Genomic DNA, 16285 nt, shown 5'->3' with positions numbered 1-16285 from the left:
GATACACATTACACTGGTGAAAATGGCTAAATTTAACAATGAATGATGACAATGATGTGGAGAAAGGGGGACCCTCTGAAATTGATAATGGGAATGAGTCATTGAACTGCCATTCTGGAAAACAGGTTGCAGGGCCTTATGGATGATTAAAATAGATTTTCTGATACAAAGTATTTCCTCTCTGTTTTAAAAACATTTTATTTATTTATTTATGAGGGACTCACACACATAGTGACAGAGAGAGAGAGAGAGAGAGAGAGAGAGGCAGAGACACAGGCAGAGGGAGAAGCAGGCTCCATGCAGGGAGCCCAACATGGGACTCCATCCCGGGACTCCATGATCATGCCCTGTGACAAAGACAGTGCTAAACTGCTGAGCCAATCAGGCTTCCCATGTGTTTCCTCTCAAATACCACCCTTATCTCCCCATATACACCCCTATCCAGACAGCAGAAGTTGGTTGCTGTGCAGCTGCATTCACTTTGAAAGCACTATGATGTCACACATTGCCAAGGTGACGAGAAGTATATACCTCTGCCTCTCTTCCCAACTGCAGCTCTGAGCTGAGCAGTTCCAATTTGATATTCCATGACTTCTCAGCTCTCAACCTAGCATCTTTGACGATGGGCAAACTCAATTGCTGCTACTGTGAATGTATGTTCCTAAACATCTTCTGAATGCTCTTTGCTACCAACTGAATAGATAACTCTTTCTCAAACTATTTTTCTCATTGTTTAAAGTTTCCTCTCCCCAAATTGTCATGCAGAGTTATACCTATGTGGTTTTTTTTGTTGTTCTAGTCCTCCATTGTTTTTTTTTTTTTTTTGATTATTCTACCAAACTAGGTACCTTGAATATTGTGCCTCCATTTTGAAAAAATGTCTTATTTCCTACTATATCCTGCACCCCTCATTTGTCACCACAAAGTCTTCACAGGGAGAAATATGGTCACATATATTTTCAAGTTGTGGTACTGTCCTAAATTATATATTCACGTTATTAATTTCAGAAATAAGTGTGAATCCAGAAAGGTTGATATGGAGGATATTTGTTATTGGTTTTCAATGGTTTATAATATCTTCCTTACTGTGTCTTCCAAAATGGGTTTCAAGTTCTGTATTTGTGGGGACATGTTGTTATCTTCCTCTGAATGGTTGCCCAAAGTAACCTTGTGAATATGAGTGTCTATGTTTCAATTATTGTCCCAAACACACATTTCTTTTTACACTCTGGGCATTTTCCCTATTTACTCATTATAGAGATATCAATTTTATCCTAACTCTCATCTCATTCCTCCCCCCTAAGCTGTCAGCTGGAGAAAATATGATATTTTTGTCATTTTTGCAACAAATAGCCAGTCTTTCTACTTGCATTGAAACATGGATAATTAAGTATTTGCTTTAATGACTGAGAGATAAGCATGTAAGCACTTATTGGGCATATTAAAAAAAAGGTGATGTACACACATGAGAGACAGTACATTTTATAGAAGTGGAGAATGGCATGCATTTGCACCTAGCAATGTCACTTGAAAAGAGAAAGAGAATTCATTAGAGTGATTTTCATATAACATGTCTCTCAGTTCTTCTGACCTGCCCTTTAGAGCTCTTTCCAAAGGTAATGCATGGTTGTTTCTATGACATACCAAGTTCTCAGACACTGTTTTGAGGCATGTATGTGTGCGTGAGGAATAAATAATGCACAATGACATTGTTTAACACGTTTTAACACAAGATTTGATTTTAGTGAATCTACTTTCTTGCACGCCACTATTGATCTCATTTGATGTGCTGATCATGACCCAGGGAGTGGAAGGTTGTACAGGACAGTCATGTATATTTTTGATTAAGGGTCCTAAGAGTATTTTGGGGTGAAAACAATAGGTTTTTTTTCTGACACCCTTAATTCTGTCAAAACTAAATTTTCTTAAGGTAAAATATTGTGTTTAGGCAAACCTCTTACATGTTGGAGAGTAATGGTCTAGGAACTCAGACTGCCAGATTTCAATCAATCTCTGGAACTTGTAAAATGTGAGATCTCAGACAGGATATTTAGTTTCTATTTAACTTTCCTGATCATTATCCCTACATTTATTCCTTCAATGTTCAACAAACGTGTATTTGATGTTTTGTTGATTCTCCCTCCTCTTCGGGTAGAGAAAGGCACAGTGTTGAGGGTCATGAATTCCATATTAAGGATCCAGGATATGATTCGAAGCTTGTAGTCCCAGAGCTCATACTCTAATTAGAGAACTAAACTGCAGTGATTAGTCAGGCTTGGGAACATTGGTTACTGTGCAGAGGAGGAGCTTTAGCATCTGAGTCTAATGACCCCATCAAAAAGTGCAGGGTGTGAGACTGGATAAAAAATCAAGACCCATCAATTTGATGTCTTCGAGAGACTCATTTGAGACCTAAGGACACCACAGCCTGAAAATAAAGGGTTGTAGAACCATTTACCATTCAAATGGTCATCAAAAGAAAGCAGGAATGGGCATCTTTATATCAGATCAGTAAAAGTTTATCCCAAAGACTATAGTGAGATGTGAACAGGGACACTATATCAAGTGAGATGTGAACAGGGACACTATATCATACGTAAAGGATCTATCCAACAAGAGGATCTAACAATCAGGAATATTTATGCCCCAAATGTGGGAGCTGCCAAGTATGTCAGTCAATTAATAACCAAAGTTAAGACATACTTAGATAATAATACACTTATACTTGGTAACTTGAATATACTGCTTTCTACAATCAACAGATCTTCTAAGCATAACATCTCCAAGGACACAGCTTAAATATTACACTGGACCAGATGGATTTCGCAGATATTGATAAAGCTTTATATCCAAACGCTAGTGAATACATAGTCTTCTCACGTGTACATGGAACTTTCTCCACAATAGACCACATACTGGGCCACAAATCAGGGCTTAACCTATATCAAAATATTGGGATGGTCCCCTGTATATTTTCAGACCATAATGCTTGAAATTGGAACTAAATCACAAGAAGAAGTTTGGTAGGATTTCAAATACGTGGAGGTTAAGGTCCATCCTGATAAAAGATGAAAGGGTCAACCAGGAAATAAGAAAAGAATTAAAAAGATTCATGAAAACTAAGAAGAATGATGATACAACAATTCAAAATCTTGGGATACAGCAAAAGCAGTCCTGAGGGGGGAACTACATCGCAATACAAGCATCCAACCAAAAAATGAAAAGAACTCAAATACAAAAGCTAACCTTGCACCTAAAGGAGCTGGAGAATAAAACTGAAAATAGGACCTACATCCAGCAGAAGAAGAGCGTTAATAAAGTTTCCAGCAGAACTCAATGAATTAGAGACCAGAACTGTGGAACAGATCAACACAACAAGGAGTTGGTTATTTGAAAGAATAAGATAGATAAACCTTTAGCCAGTCATTAAAAAGAAGAGAGAAAAGACTCAAATTAATAAAATCATGAATGAGAAATGAGAGACCACCACCAATACCAAGGAAATACAAACGATTTTAAAAACATATTATGAGCAATTATACGGCAATAAATTAGGATATCTAGAAGAATTGGACACATTTCTGGAAAACCACAAACTACCAAAACTGGAACAGGAAGAAGTAGGAGGCTTGAACAGGCCAATAGCCATGGAGGAAATTGAAGCAGTCATAAAAAACCTCGCAAAGCACAAAAATCCAGGGACAGATGGCTTCCCAGGGGAATTCTATCAAACATTTTAAGAAGAAACCATACCTATTCTACTAAAGCTGTTTTGACAGATAGAAAGAAATAGAATACTTCCAAAATCCCATTCTATATGACCAGCATCACATTAATTCCAAAATCAGACAAAGATCCCACTAAAAGGAGAATTGTATGCCAATATACATGAAGAAGCTGGATGCAAAAATTCTCAACAAGATGCTAGCCAATAGTATCCAACAATACTAAGAAGATTATTCATCATGACCTACTGGAATTGATCCCCGGGGTAAATCATGGTGTCTTTTCCTGTACCTGCAGGCGGCCTCCTGAACTTGTGAAAGCAGTACATATTCTGGAACCAGGTTTTTCCTGTATTTAGTCAGGAGCAACAATCTGAGTTTGGGTTCCCACAGGAATGAGGATCATAGGTGTAGAGAGAAAAACAAAAAAAATGAGTAGGAGACATCACAGACGAATGCAAAACATGAGAGACTCCTATGCTTGGAAAAAATTGGGGGTACTGGAAGGGGAGTTGGTGGTAGGATGGGGTGACTGGGTGATAGGCATTGAGGGGTGCACTTGATGGGATGAGCTCTGGGTGCTATATCATATGTTGGCAAATCAAACTCCAATATAAATATATAGAAAAATGTAACCACTAGAAAAGCAATCTTCCAGGTGTAGACCCATGTTCATCTTTTTTTCAAGCAAGGATGTATGATTTAGATAATGAGTTTGTGTCCATAGAGATTAGAGGAAGTGGAGGGACATGGACTCCAGTGCTCAGTGAGTTCAACCAGTGGATGGAGGCTGATTACAGAGTCAAGGAGCTCTTTGCTGTTCCCTTTTATGGCCCACTGGACAGCAGTTTGAGCATTTCCCTGAAGTGGTCTTAGATTGTTCAGGTCCAAATTCTGTGCTCTCATACTCAAGGTGACAGAAGCACTGATTCCAATTTGTCACTGCAATGTCATCAGCAAAACCTCCCTCATTTCTTGTCCCCATGCTATTTAGCATTAAGAAGCCCCTGTTCTAAAACCCCTGGGCAGGGATTCAGTTCCAGGTTGCAAAGTACGTGCTTACCTTGTCTGGGTGTTGGGCCCCACACTAAACTAGGTACCTACCCAGGCTCTAGCCTGTATCAGGAAGGAAAGAGCGAGCTTCTGAAGAGGGTGATGTGTCCCCTCTCTGATTCATTCATCTGAATACGACCAGCACAGCTGTGTGGGGTCATTGTGTTGTCCATGCCCACAAGAAGCACGTGCTGGAATTTCTCTAGGACGTGACAGTGGACCATCTTTTCTAAGTGTTGCCAGGACCTCACGTTGTGCCTGCCTGATGTATAGGAGGCCAGAGACCAACAGAAATAAACAGTCATATAAGACTAGCAAATTCCACTTCATGAAATCCGAGGTCACAGAGGTCATAGCTTCCAAAATTTTGGATATACCTGAGCTATCCAAGGAGGCAGTTGATAGCCAGATTTGCCTGCATATGTTGAAATTACTTAAAATCATTGAAGTTACACATTCCATCCTTTATCATACAACCACATTTCCAGTGCCCAGTAGAGTATTTGTAAACACAGATTATTTCGATCATCACAGATGGCTCTCCTGGGCAGCAGCTCTGAGTCTGACACAGTGGCTCTCATGGACTCCGTCTAACCTGGTGTGTGGCCATCACCCATCACAGGTGGATCTCAGGTGGATCCATGTCCAAGTGAGAGCTCTCGTGATCTTCTGGAAATGGGGAAATGCCAGGTGTAGGAGGTTTGTTCCCTCAAGGAAGGATGCAACTGTGGTCGATGTCTTTTTGAAGAGCTCTAACTCCAAAAGCCCAGGGAAGGTCTGAGGATCTGGAGGAAAACAGGTGTTGAGAGTGCTCCCAAAGAGGCCTTAGCTGGAGTAGCAGGAATACGGGGTCCCACTCTCTAATCACTTCCTCATGCTGGTGTCCCTAAAGATTGAGTGGTGGAGAATATCGAGAACATAATTACTTGCAGATGAAGAATCCTTAGGTAGGGAACTACAATGAGGCCGGAATAAATGGAGAGGGTCCCTGGGAGCAGGATTAAATATGCTATTTGTAGACTGAGGTTGGGTGGGATGATATCATAAAGATTAATTATAGTTATTCAATTGTATTTATTTAATATTTATTTACTTGTTTATTTATTTATTTATTTTTTAATTTTTTAAATTTATTTATGATAGTCACACAGAGAGAGAGAGAGAGGCAGAGACACAGGCAGAGGGAGAAGCAGGCTCCATGCACCGGGAGCCCGACGTGGGATTTGATCCCGGGTCTCCAGGATCGCGCCCTGGGCCAAAGGCAGGCGCTAAACTGCTGCGCCACCCAGGGATCCCTATTTATTTATTTATTTAACTATGAGAGAGAGAAGTCAGAGGGAGAGGGAAATTCAGACTTCGCACTGACCAGTGAGTCTAACACAGTCCTCCTCTTAAGATTTTGGGATAATGATCTAAGCTGTAGTCAGACAATTAACTTACTGAGCCACGAAGGTGCTCTTCTTTGGCCTATTGTATCATAAATAGGGTTACTTGGGTAAAATGAGAAGAAACATTCTGTCCTGGGATAGGGTTATGCAGTTGGTCATATTCTTCTTCTTTTTATTTAACTATTATTCCTGAAGACAAGTTCCTGCTCCCTTTGTCACTGGGAAGCATTAAAGCCCTACCTTATGTTTGGTTAGAATTTCTTAGGAAAACAGCAGGAGAGGTTTTGTTTCAGGTTATTGCCTTTTGTCTTGGATGGAGCCAATCTCATGAGATGCACACTGCCATGCAGATCTGAACTTGCACAAAGAGTGCTTCTGTTGGTGCCAAGTGCTGTTAGAGCTGGGGACCCACTCCCTATGCATTTATGTGTCACACCGTAGTAGTGTGGTGCTACCCTCAGTTCTGGCCAGGGTGTAAGGGCACTCTATGGATGGGCATCCTAGAAATAGTCCCTCACAGCACATGCCTCTGGTTCCAGCAGAAGTGAGGTGGGAGGTATGGCCAGAATCGCAGTTCCCCCCTCCCCTCCTTCCACAATCCTCAGTCCTGGGACAAGAACAAAATCTGTACTTGCCTGCCTGTGAGAGAGGCTGGAGTGCAGCCACCCTAGGACTTTGCTGGGTGCACAGAATCTAGAGGACTGTGTGAAAGCCGCTGGGCTGCTGGCACACACTTGTGCTAAAGGTCCAGCAGAGTGAGACACAGGCTCTAGGCAGGGTGGCCAGTGATTCTGTTCCTGTCTGATTTCACTACTGTAACTACAGAGTGCTGAGCCTGCTCCCCATACCAGGGTCTTGGCCCAGCCTCAGACTTTCCCTCATGCCTGCCTGGAGCCCATGGCCCATTCCTTCCAGAATCAGGGCAAATTCTGGCTCAAGCTAGTATGGATGTGGCCTCACCTACTTTAGAAAACCCATTGTCCAAGATTTAGACTAAAGGATATTGCAGAAGATATTTTACCTCTAGTATCACATTCATTTCCTCTATGGGCTACGATATGTATGAGCTGTTCTAAAGATTCAGTGTGTTCCAGATTCTGTGTGAACACAGATGCAGTGTGTTCTCTCAAGGTTTGTGTCACTCTTTAATTTTTCCCACTCAATTCCACTCCTTTCCCTCATAATTCCTTTCACTATTTCTTATATGTCAGGAGGGTATTTGATGGTATGAGCATTGGATACTATACTATACGTTGGCAAATTGAATTTACACAACACTAAATAAATAAACATTTAAAAATATATAAAAAGGTTAAGTTTGTGTCAAATACCTAAGAGCACCCAAAGCACAAAGCAGTCAATATAGCCCAGTGGATGTCACCCTCATGGACACACCCAACCCCTGTGCATAGGCCCGCAGGCCAATTGCAACTACTCCAGAGTTGCCTGGCTTGGCTCTTTGATCAACTGATTAAGGAGGGTCGCATAAAAAGCTGATCATTCCCTGAGCATTCCCATGCCATAGAATATAATTTCTGTTGTAAGTGAATGAGGAGCGAAATGAGCAATTAACGTTTAGGAGAAGGAAGATGTAGTGAAGCAGGAGTGAGCAGAAAGAGGGAGCAAAACGTGGGAAGAGAAATTCATAGAAAATTTGGTGGCTTCTTTGAAGAATGGGATGACAGGCCTTGTTTCCAGGTTCAGGATATGGAACCTGAGACCAGGGAAAACACTCGAGGCCATTCCCATTATAGAGTTGAAAGGGTGCTGTTGCTAGGGGTGTTTAGGTAAGAAGACTAGAGCAGAAGGCAAAATTGAGTTCCGGGGTCGAAGACATAGATCCTATGAGCTGTGATTCATCCTCTTGTCTGCTTAACTGTACCCTATTCTTTCCTCAGGCCACCCATCACCATTCCTATGCTGATCCACAAGGAAGATTATTTTCGTGACTTTGAAGACTCATAACCTTAAATCAACATCATATGTAATTTATTCCTCTCATGGTTTTTAAACTAATTTTTTGTATGTAGTTTGTATGCAGTTTTTACTACATTTTGAGAGGGAGAGTCTCTGTGGGGGGAGGCACAGAAGGTGAGAGAGAATCCCACGAAGATTGCATGCAAATCCTGCTATGAAGCTTAGACCAACACTCTGAGTTCAGGACCTGAGTCAACCCCTTGAATAAGACACTGAACCTACTGAATCACCAGGCACCAACATCCTCTCTCTTAATGATATGCTCCTATTGATGATCCTAATCTTGCAGCGTTTGCTCTCATCCAGGCACTTGACAACTTGGGATCTTTAAATGTATAATCTCTCTCTTTTTCCCTGCCCAACAACTTCCCTAGTATTTCCTGGTAGGTGGTCCCAAGTCTACTTGAAAAATTGAAAGTATAGATCATAGCCAGATAGTTCATTCAGAGAGATTTCTGACCCACAGCCAATCCTTGAGCCCATTATCTTGTAGGCAGTCAAGGGAAAAGGCCTTGGCTATAAAGATTGTATGATGTTTGGAGGTTGTATCCAGCATCTGGTGCATGGTTTACATCATAACCATTGGAGCAACTGTCTCAGCCTTTTATCCCAGAACCCATATACCACTCTCGCCACAGGCTCAGGATTCTTCACCATAACACCTGTCCCACCTAGACCTATGTATGTTATATTTTCTAACACTTGTTTCTAACACTTGTCCCAATTTCCTACCTAGGACCCAGCAATCAGAAAGAATCACCATTCACAATCACATAGGGTGCCTCACTTCTGGACAGCTCACCATAGCCTCTTCATACAATAGCTTCTCATCAAGGCATAATTGAAGCCTTTGTCTAGAATGGGTTTGCAACCTTCCTTCTGATGCTGGGGCTCTGCTCAACCAAAATAATAGCGGCTGATTTCCTTGCTCTAACAAGAACTGAGTCAATATTCTTTGTTATTTTTATTTGGTTGGCCATTGATCATTGTACAGGCAATCACACGGTGTCCACAGGACATCTTCAGAGCCTCCTGTTGTTTGAGCAAGGGTAGTGCTCATAGAGGCCCCCTGTGCCCTGCTCCTGGCAGCTATTGAGTCCATAGGAGGGGCCCTCCCATGAAGAGAGAGCCCGTGATCTGAAATGTGTTCTCTGAGGCAGTTCTAAGGTAGTTTGTACTCAGTATGGCACCTGAATCTTGTTTTGGTTCCCACTTCTTTGGATTCTAATGGAATCAGACTATTCCTTTAGGTCCCCTTATGCTGTCTTTTTCAGTTACCATTTTGTGCTTTGCTGTGCTGTGTAAAACTGGTGTGTGTCATAAGAAGACGTATCTGAGCATAGAAGCAGGAATAGTGCCCTGTGAGTCTTCACTGATCCATCTTCACAGAGCAGTGAGTGTGAAGATCTCACAGGACTAGAGTCCACCCTGAAGAAAAACTTTGCTGAGGGTCAGCAATCCCATCGGTTGAGTTTCTCCAACTGTCTCAGTTTTGTGTCCTGAGAGTATTCACTCTGAGGTTGTGACTGCTGGTGTGGACAGATCATTGGCTGTTTTTTTTCTGCGGTGTCCAGTTGTCATTCTTGGGTACTCATGGCATGAGGTACACAAATGTGATATTTCCATCAAATGTCACCAGCTGTATTGGGATAGTATAAACCTGAACCTTCTCTACCTGAAATCATGTCTATTTCTCCTATGTCTGGTTCTCACAAGACATGGTCAAGTTTTCAACTGTATACTGTTTCAATTCTTGATCTGATATTAATTCTTGATCCGCACCAGCTCACCAATGATGTTTTGGGTCTTCAAGGCCAACTCTGTATTAATGGAACTGAACAAATTCATTCTCTAGGGAATCTCTTAGAAAAGAAGGAAGATGAATGGGCAGTATTGTTGGCTGATACACTGAGGCCTCACAAAGGAATTTGGCCTCAAATTTATTTCATTAACCATTTGGCAAAAGCTAAAGAACAATTTGACAATGCTAGGCAAGAATAAACTAGTAATGTTTAGTAAATGTTCCCACACGCCTTCCTCTAGCTGTTTGTCTCCACTTCTATTCTTATTGCCCTTTGTCTCTTTCTCCTTCACCTCCTTCCCACTCCTCCCTTCTCCAGATACCACATTTTCTATGACAATTCACCTGAAGCACCAAAGTGCTACTTGCCTCTAAAAATCGACCCCTCCCATAGCCAGGTGTGAGGAAACAGCATACAGTTAAAAAGTTGAATCTGAGCTTAATGAAGAGATGCACTTGAAATTTTTTCTAACCCTCTCAAAAAGCAAAGGCATATTCCTATGCAATTTAGAATTCTTTTAGTTGCAGGAATGACCTGCTGCTATCTGTCCATTACCTGCTTATACAAACTCATGGTTAGGACATTCAGATGATGTATTTTGAATGGAAAAGCTGTTTGGACTGATCTGGAAAGTTACCTACAAGATCCTCTTTTCTACAGTAAATTAACAGTCAATGAGATATACAGAGAATGGGGGGAGTGCCAGGCCTTTGACTTTTCCTTGGGTCATGATCTCAGGCTCCTGAGATCAAGTCCCTCCTCAGGCTCCATGCTGAGCAATCCTACTAAGACATTCCCTTCATCCTCATCTAACCATACCCTCATCCAGACATACACTCTTTCCCTCTTTCAAGAGGAAAATAATAAAACAAGAATGAAATAATAATGGACCTTTCAAGCCATTCAAAATACCTCAATGAATGCTATGTGTATTCATCAAAATGAAAGAGGTTAGTCTGAGAAAGCAATATGGTTCATGATTCAAAGTAATGGCATGCAAAAAAAGAAAGATGTAGAATGTGAAATGTAATCATGTATTTGCTCGCAATCTTCACAATAAGTAATATAGAGTTCAAAAGATATTAAAATTTTGCTGGAACACAGTTCATTATTTAAGATATAACCTATTTAAAGAGAGGAAAATATTTTCAGCTATCCATTTAAGTAGGAAACACTTTCAGAATCCTGTGAGTTCCTTGGTGCAAGTACACACTAGCAAGAATGTTAATCCAGTCCATTCCCTTTGGTAATACTGGTTCTTTCACTGTAAATTATGGGCTGAAATACCCATAAATCTAGGAATTTTAGCACCCAGACTAGAAGGCACTAGTTTAGTACATGCAGAGATGGTAACATCTTAAAACACTTAGGTATTACCCAAATTTTTCACCAACAAGGTAAGGCAAATGTTTCTCAAATATTCCTAGCAGCCATGTCTTACTAATCAACTGGACATGTTTCTGAAGGAATAGAGACATGTGTAAATCTGCCCTGACACATCACTAAATGGGACCTTATGAGGTCAATGTAAAAAGAGCAATGAAACTCTAGGAGGTTCAAACTTAAATAACTTTTAAAAAATTCAGAATTGGACATAATAATAAAGGTATTCAAACAGACGCCTTTTTCCAGGAAAATAGTATATTTTTGTCCTTTAAAATCCAAGTTGAGTATGTCATAAAGTAGCATTTATTATTTATTTTTTTGTTGGAGTTCAATTTGCCAACATATATCACAACACCCAGTACTCATCCTGCCAAGTGCTCCCCTCAGTGCCCATAATCCAGTCACCCCAATCCTTCACCCAACTCCTTTCCCCTACCCCTTGTTCACTTCCCAGAATTAGGTATCTCTCATGTTTTGTCAGGAGGGAGAGAGAATCCTAAGCAGGCTCCAGACACAGCAAGTGTCTGTCATGTGGGTTCATCTCAAGAATCTTAGGTCATGATCTGTGGCAAAAATCAAGAGTCACAATCTTAACCAACTGAGACATAGAGGCTCTCCAAGGCTTAATCACTTTTTATTACAGAATAACAATTCCTTGTACGGATTGATTTGAAGATTCATTTTCATTCACTTAAAGAGTGACAGCTTTGTAGTTTCTAGTTTGGATGATACTAAATAAAGCTGAATTTATTTGCAAAAGAACCTTGAATTTCTTGAAAAGAGACAGGTTTCATGGACTAACCATCTGAATTAGTTTGGATTAAGACCTCAAAAATTATTTTCAAAAGAATGATAGATGGTGGAGCAGAGGTCCTCATGTCAGCTACTCCCCTAAACTTAGCTACATAACTATCAAGCCATCCTGAACACTAGTGAATTCAAGCTGAAATCTAAGGAAGTATGGCCGACACTAAAAATAGGAAAGTGAAAAATTTTTGCCCAGGAGATATGGAAAAGCAAAATGGAAGGGATTAATCAGAGGATAATGGGTGGGGTGAGAGGTAGCTTGTGTGAGTCAGTTGCTTGAAAGTGAAAGAGCCCTGAAGTTCAAAATCTGGACCTTTAGATGTGCTCTTCCAGAGACTTCCCTGTCCTGCCATAGGTGAAAGGGCACAGAATCACAGGTAAGTGAGTGGGTCTCAATATTCCTGGAGTCCAGAGAGTACCCAAACACCTGAACCAGCAGAGTCCCATGTATTGGTTCAGGGAAATGGGCTAGATCATCAAACCTGGGAGAATGTTCAGCTTGAGGTGCCATCATCCATGGATTCAGGCTTGGCCAGGAGACCATGTTCCATGTTGAGTCCATACAAGGGACTGGAACACATCCTCTCCTTTCCTCTGGGAGGCATATTATGTGACCAATGGACAGGTTGAACGTTCTCCTTCTTGGGGACCAGCCACCACAGAATGGGACAATCTTCCCTCTCATCCAGGAAAAGGGGATGACAGCAAGAGCAGCAAAGATGCTCCCTGAGGAAACCTAAGCAAATTGCACATTTCGGTGTTCCCCCACATCTGCTAGGGGAGAATTGGAGGAGGCAGGCACCACTGGAGTCTGTAGATTTGTCAATCACCACTTCATTCATCTCCTGGGCTGGAGATCGAAGCGTTGTCTTTTTCCCTCTCACCCTGAAAAGGGGTATGAAAGGTTTCAGGAAATAAAATGCTCACAGAGCAATCAGCTTATATTGATTCTCTGACAAGGTCGGTGCAACACCACCCAGGCACAGACATCTGAGAATCTGTACAGCAGGCCTTTCCTAGGAGGATCACGTGGAAGAACGGGTGACCAGCACATTTCCTGATGAAACAGAACTGGAACTTCCAGCACTGGAGGAACATAGCAAAGCAACTCATCGTTTTCCTTTTAGGATGTTTTTCTTTCAAGATAAAATTGTCCTCTTTTTTTTTGTTTATTCATATCTAACCTAGTTTCTTGTTTTATCACCTCTTCTTTTTGAAATCTATATTTTTAACTACTATAATTTAAAGTCATATTAACATGAATTAGTTCCTATAATCTTATCTTTTGTGTTTACTGCAGAATATGCACTGATGTCTCTCTGAAGTTCAGCTTTCAATCTTTGAGATTTGTTTCTGAAAGTCATTATACTGCTGCATATCTCAGTTTTTAAAAATATTTTTGAGGGATTTCTGTATTATTGGTCATAGTGACTGCATCATTTTACATTCTCTCTTGGATATTTTAAGTATACAGTAATTACATGTCCTATTTAAAGCCCCAGTGAATCAGATCTTCTGAATCAGGTGGCTCTTCTAGGCAAACAATGAAGAATGGGATCAAAGTTTTGAACTGTGAAAAGATTATCAGTCATTCCTCATGGTCTTCTGAAAGTAAGATATTAACATTTCATTCTATTTCATTACATTTCAAAGGGTCTAAGTTCAAGAGCCTCCAAAAATAATACATAGCAAGGGGTGAAAATCTGTGTGCTTCCTCAAGTGAGTCAGAACATTCATCTGTTGAGAAAACAAAGGATCATATAAATGGCCCATTTGAAGTTACCATGGAAATTCCATCATGGATTTAAATATAACTATGCTAATGACACCTGGTTGACTCAGTTATGTAAGTGTCCAACTGTGATTTTGCCCTAGATCATATTCTCGTGCTCATGAGATGTAGCTTTGGAAGTCGCTCTGTGCTGCATATGGAATCTGTTAAGAATCCCTTCATCTTTTCCTCTTCCCTCCAGTGCTCACCCTATCTCTATCACACTGTTGCTCAAAAAAAAAAAAAAAAGAGAATCATTATTCTAGTTTGTTCATTGTCCCATTCTTAACAGAAAAGTACTAAGCCACATTCTTTTGGTTTTACATGACAATAAATCCGATATTCTGGTAAGAGGTTACTCTATAACCAGAATAGTCAACAGGCATTTTCAAAACATGTTCAGTTTTCTTTACTTAGGATATATTAATTAATTAATTTACTGGACAGAAAGACGAAAGTATGGGAATAGACAGAGAATATGAGTCAGGACACGTTAAGAAGGAGAATTTGGCTACCCAGAAGGGAGGAACACAACATTCAGCTGAATCCTTAACATGGGATCATGTACTGTCCCCTGGGAGGAGAATTAATTGATTGTTTCCACTAGCACCCTACAACTCAAATGTGATTGTCATTAATGGTACTTATTTGAATCTAATATTTGGACATTAATCTAGTGTAAAACATTAGCAAATATAAGTCTTTTATTATTTTTAATCAATAGATGGTATTACATAGAATAAATCTGATCTTTACTACTATGAATGACTTTAGGAAGCCAGGTGGAACATAGTGTTTGAGATAATGCACCAAAGAAAGTGAAAGGACACCTGGAGGAAGTTGTTTGTCCCAAAGAATGTGTCTCTCCAGTCAACTCAGGATGTTGACTACAACATTTCTCAACCAAGCAAGAGAAACACTTGTTGAGGGAAAATATGCCATCACACACTTTATAATCAGCTTCAGTGTTGCCAAAGGTAAGCATCCTCTCAAATAAGGTAATGCTTGGCAAGAGACGACTCAGCACTCTTCCCTCCAGGAAGATTATGTATTTCATCTCATATGGAAAGTGTCTGATTTTCATCAGAATTTCTGTGGCTAACAACCAAGAATGAGACATTGGATCATTGGTCCAAGATACTCAAGCTCACGTTGACAATATTTATTTGATCTTCTTCTATGAAATTCTAGATGAACACTCCCATTCAGAAGGGATCATAGGGTGCTTCTAGCAGGACGCATTGTATTCATGAGCACATTGGTCATCGTGCACAGGAATAACTCTGGTAGTGGTGCCTGAGTCAGTCAGTTAAGAGTCTTCCTTTGATTCAAATCAGGCTGTCTGGGATCTGAAATCAGCCTAGTGTGGGTCTCCTATATCAGTAACATGTTTGTCTTGATCTGTCCAGCTATCCCTCTCCCTTCTCCTGCTCACTTTTTCTCTTAGATACATAAGGAAGAATTTTACTAAACTAAAAGAACAATTCTCAGATAGTGGTTCACTATGGATAGAAGCCTACTGAACATGATGGCTTTGGTTATGAAGCTTGCAATGAACTGCCACTATTGGGCCACTAATGATGTTAGGGCTGTAAAATATGCTGTTATGGGATTTTTTATTTTTTTGAGAATGATGAGAGAGGCCATCGTGCAGTGTCATTGGGTCATATGTCCTGGAGAAGTCTCTTATTCTTTCTCCTTCTCTGTTTCTCTGGATTTCAGTGTCTATATCTGTGTCTCATTCTCTCAATTAAGTGTCTCTGTCACACATGCACCCTCATACACAACTCTATTGCACTGCACAGTGTTAAACAAGTCACTCAAGCCTAAGCTTCATGCACTCACAACCACACCAAATAATGAATATAGTAGCTTCCAAGAATTTTAGAATCATAGACATATTTTCTGACCTGGAAAAGCTTCCTATCTCATACACTCCCAAGCTCCAGGAATATGGAACATGGTGGCTGTCCTGAGAACAGCAATGTTGGCCCACGTGCCTTATTATTTAGAGGTTTCATCATCAAGAGACTGATTCCAGAATACAAACTACTTTTGTTGCTTTCTGAGATGATCTGCACTTACAAAAAAGGGAATACCATGAGGAACAGGAATGTGTGTACTTTATCATTGGTTCTCCTGGTGAGTCTTCAACAGCACATGAGCAACAGTAGTAAGGCAAAAGACCTCCAAAGGAAGCACAGGTTTTACCCATGAGAAAGAATGAGATATTCCTGGTGGATAGATCTCTCCAGTTCACTGAGGGATCAAGATTAAATTCTTAACTCAAGAAGGAAAAACTATATGAAAAACAAGTCCCCTTCTACACTGTTTATAACTACCTCATGTAAATGGTCCTTACAACTAAAGAAATAC

General features: G+C 40.5%; 1 long non-coding RNA gene across 10 annotated transcripts in view; it reads left to right on the top strand.

Moving 5' to 3' along the window:
* Positions 1-498: 498 nt before the first annotated feature.
* LOC102156811 overlaps positions 499-16285 on the top strand; it is a 56789-nt gene continuing 41002 nt past the window's right edge. For 4 of the 10 annotated variants that reach the window (XR_005373998.1, XR_005373995.1, XR_005373996.1 and 1 more), the window contains exons 1-2: positions 499-653; positions 14684-14886. This is a non-coding gene — a long non-coding RNA (uncharacterized LOC102156811). Of the gene's footprint in view, positions 654-3976; positions 3992-8064; positions 8151-13728; positions 13750-13791; positions 13985-14683; positions 14887-16285 lie in introns of those variants that run through there. The other 6 variants (XR_005373993.1, XR_005373999.1, XR_005374000.1 and 3 more) reach the window with 6 other exon arrangements.

Source organism: Canis lupus, chromosome 19 (assembly GCF_011100685.1).
Source record: "Canis lupus familiaris isolate Mischka breed German Shepherd chromosome 19, alternate assembly UU_Cfam_GSD_1.0, whole genome shotgun sequence".
In the NCBI taxonomy this organism is placed as follows: domain Eukaryota; kingdom Metazoa; phylum Chordata; class Mammalia; order Carnivora; family Canidae; genus Canis; species Canis lupus.
The sequence above is the reverse complement of the archived record's forward strand: the minus strand, read 5'-3'. Positions and strand labels throughout refer to the sequence as shown.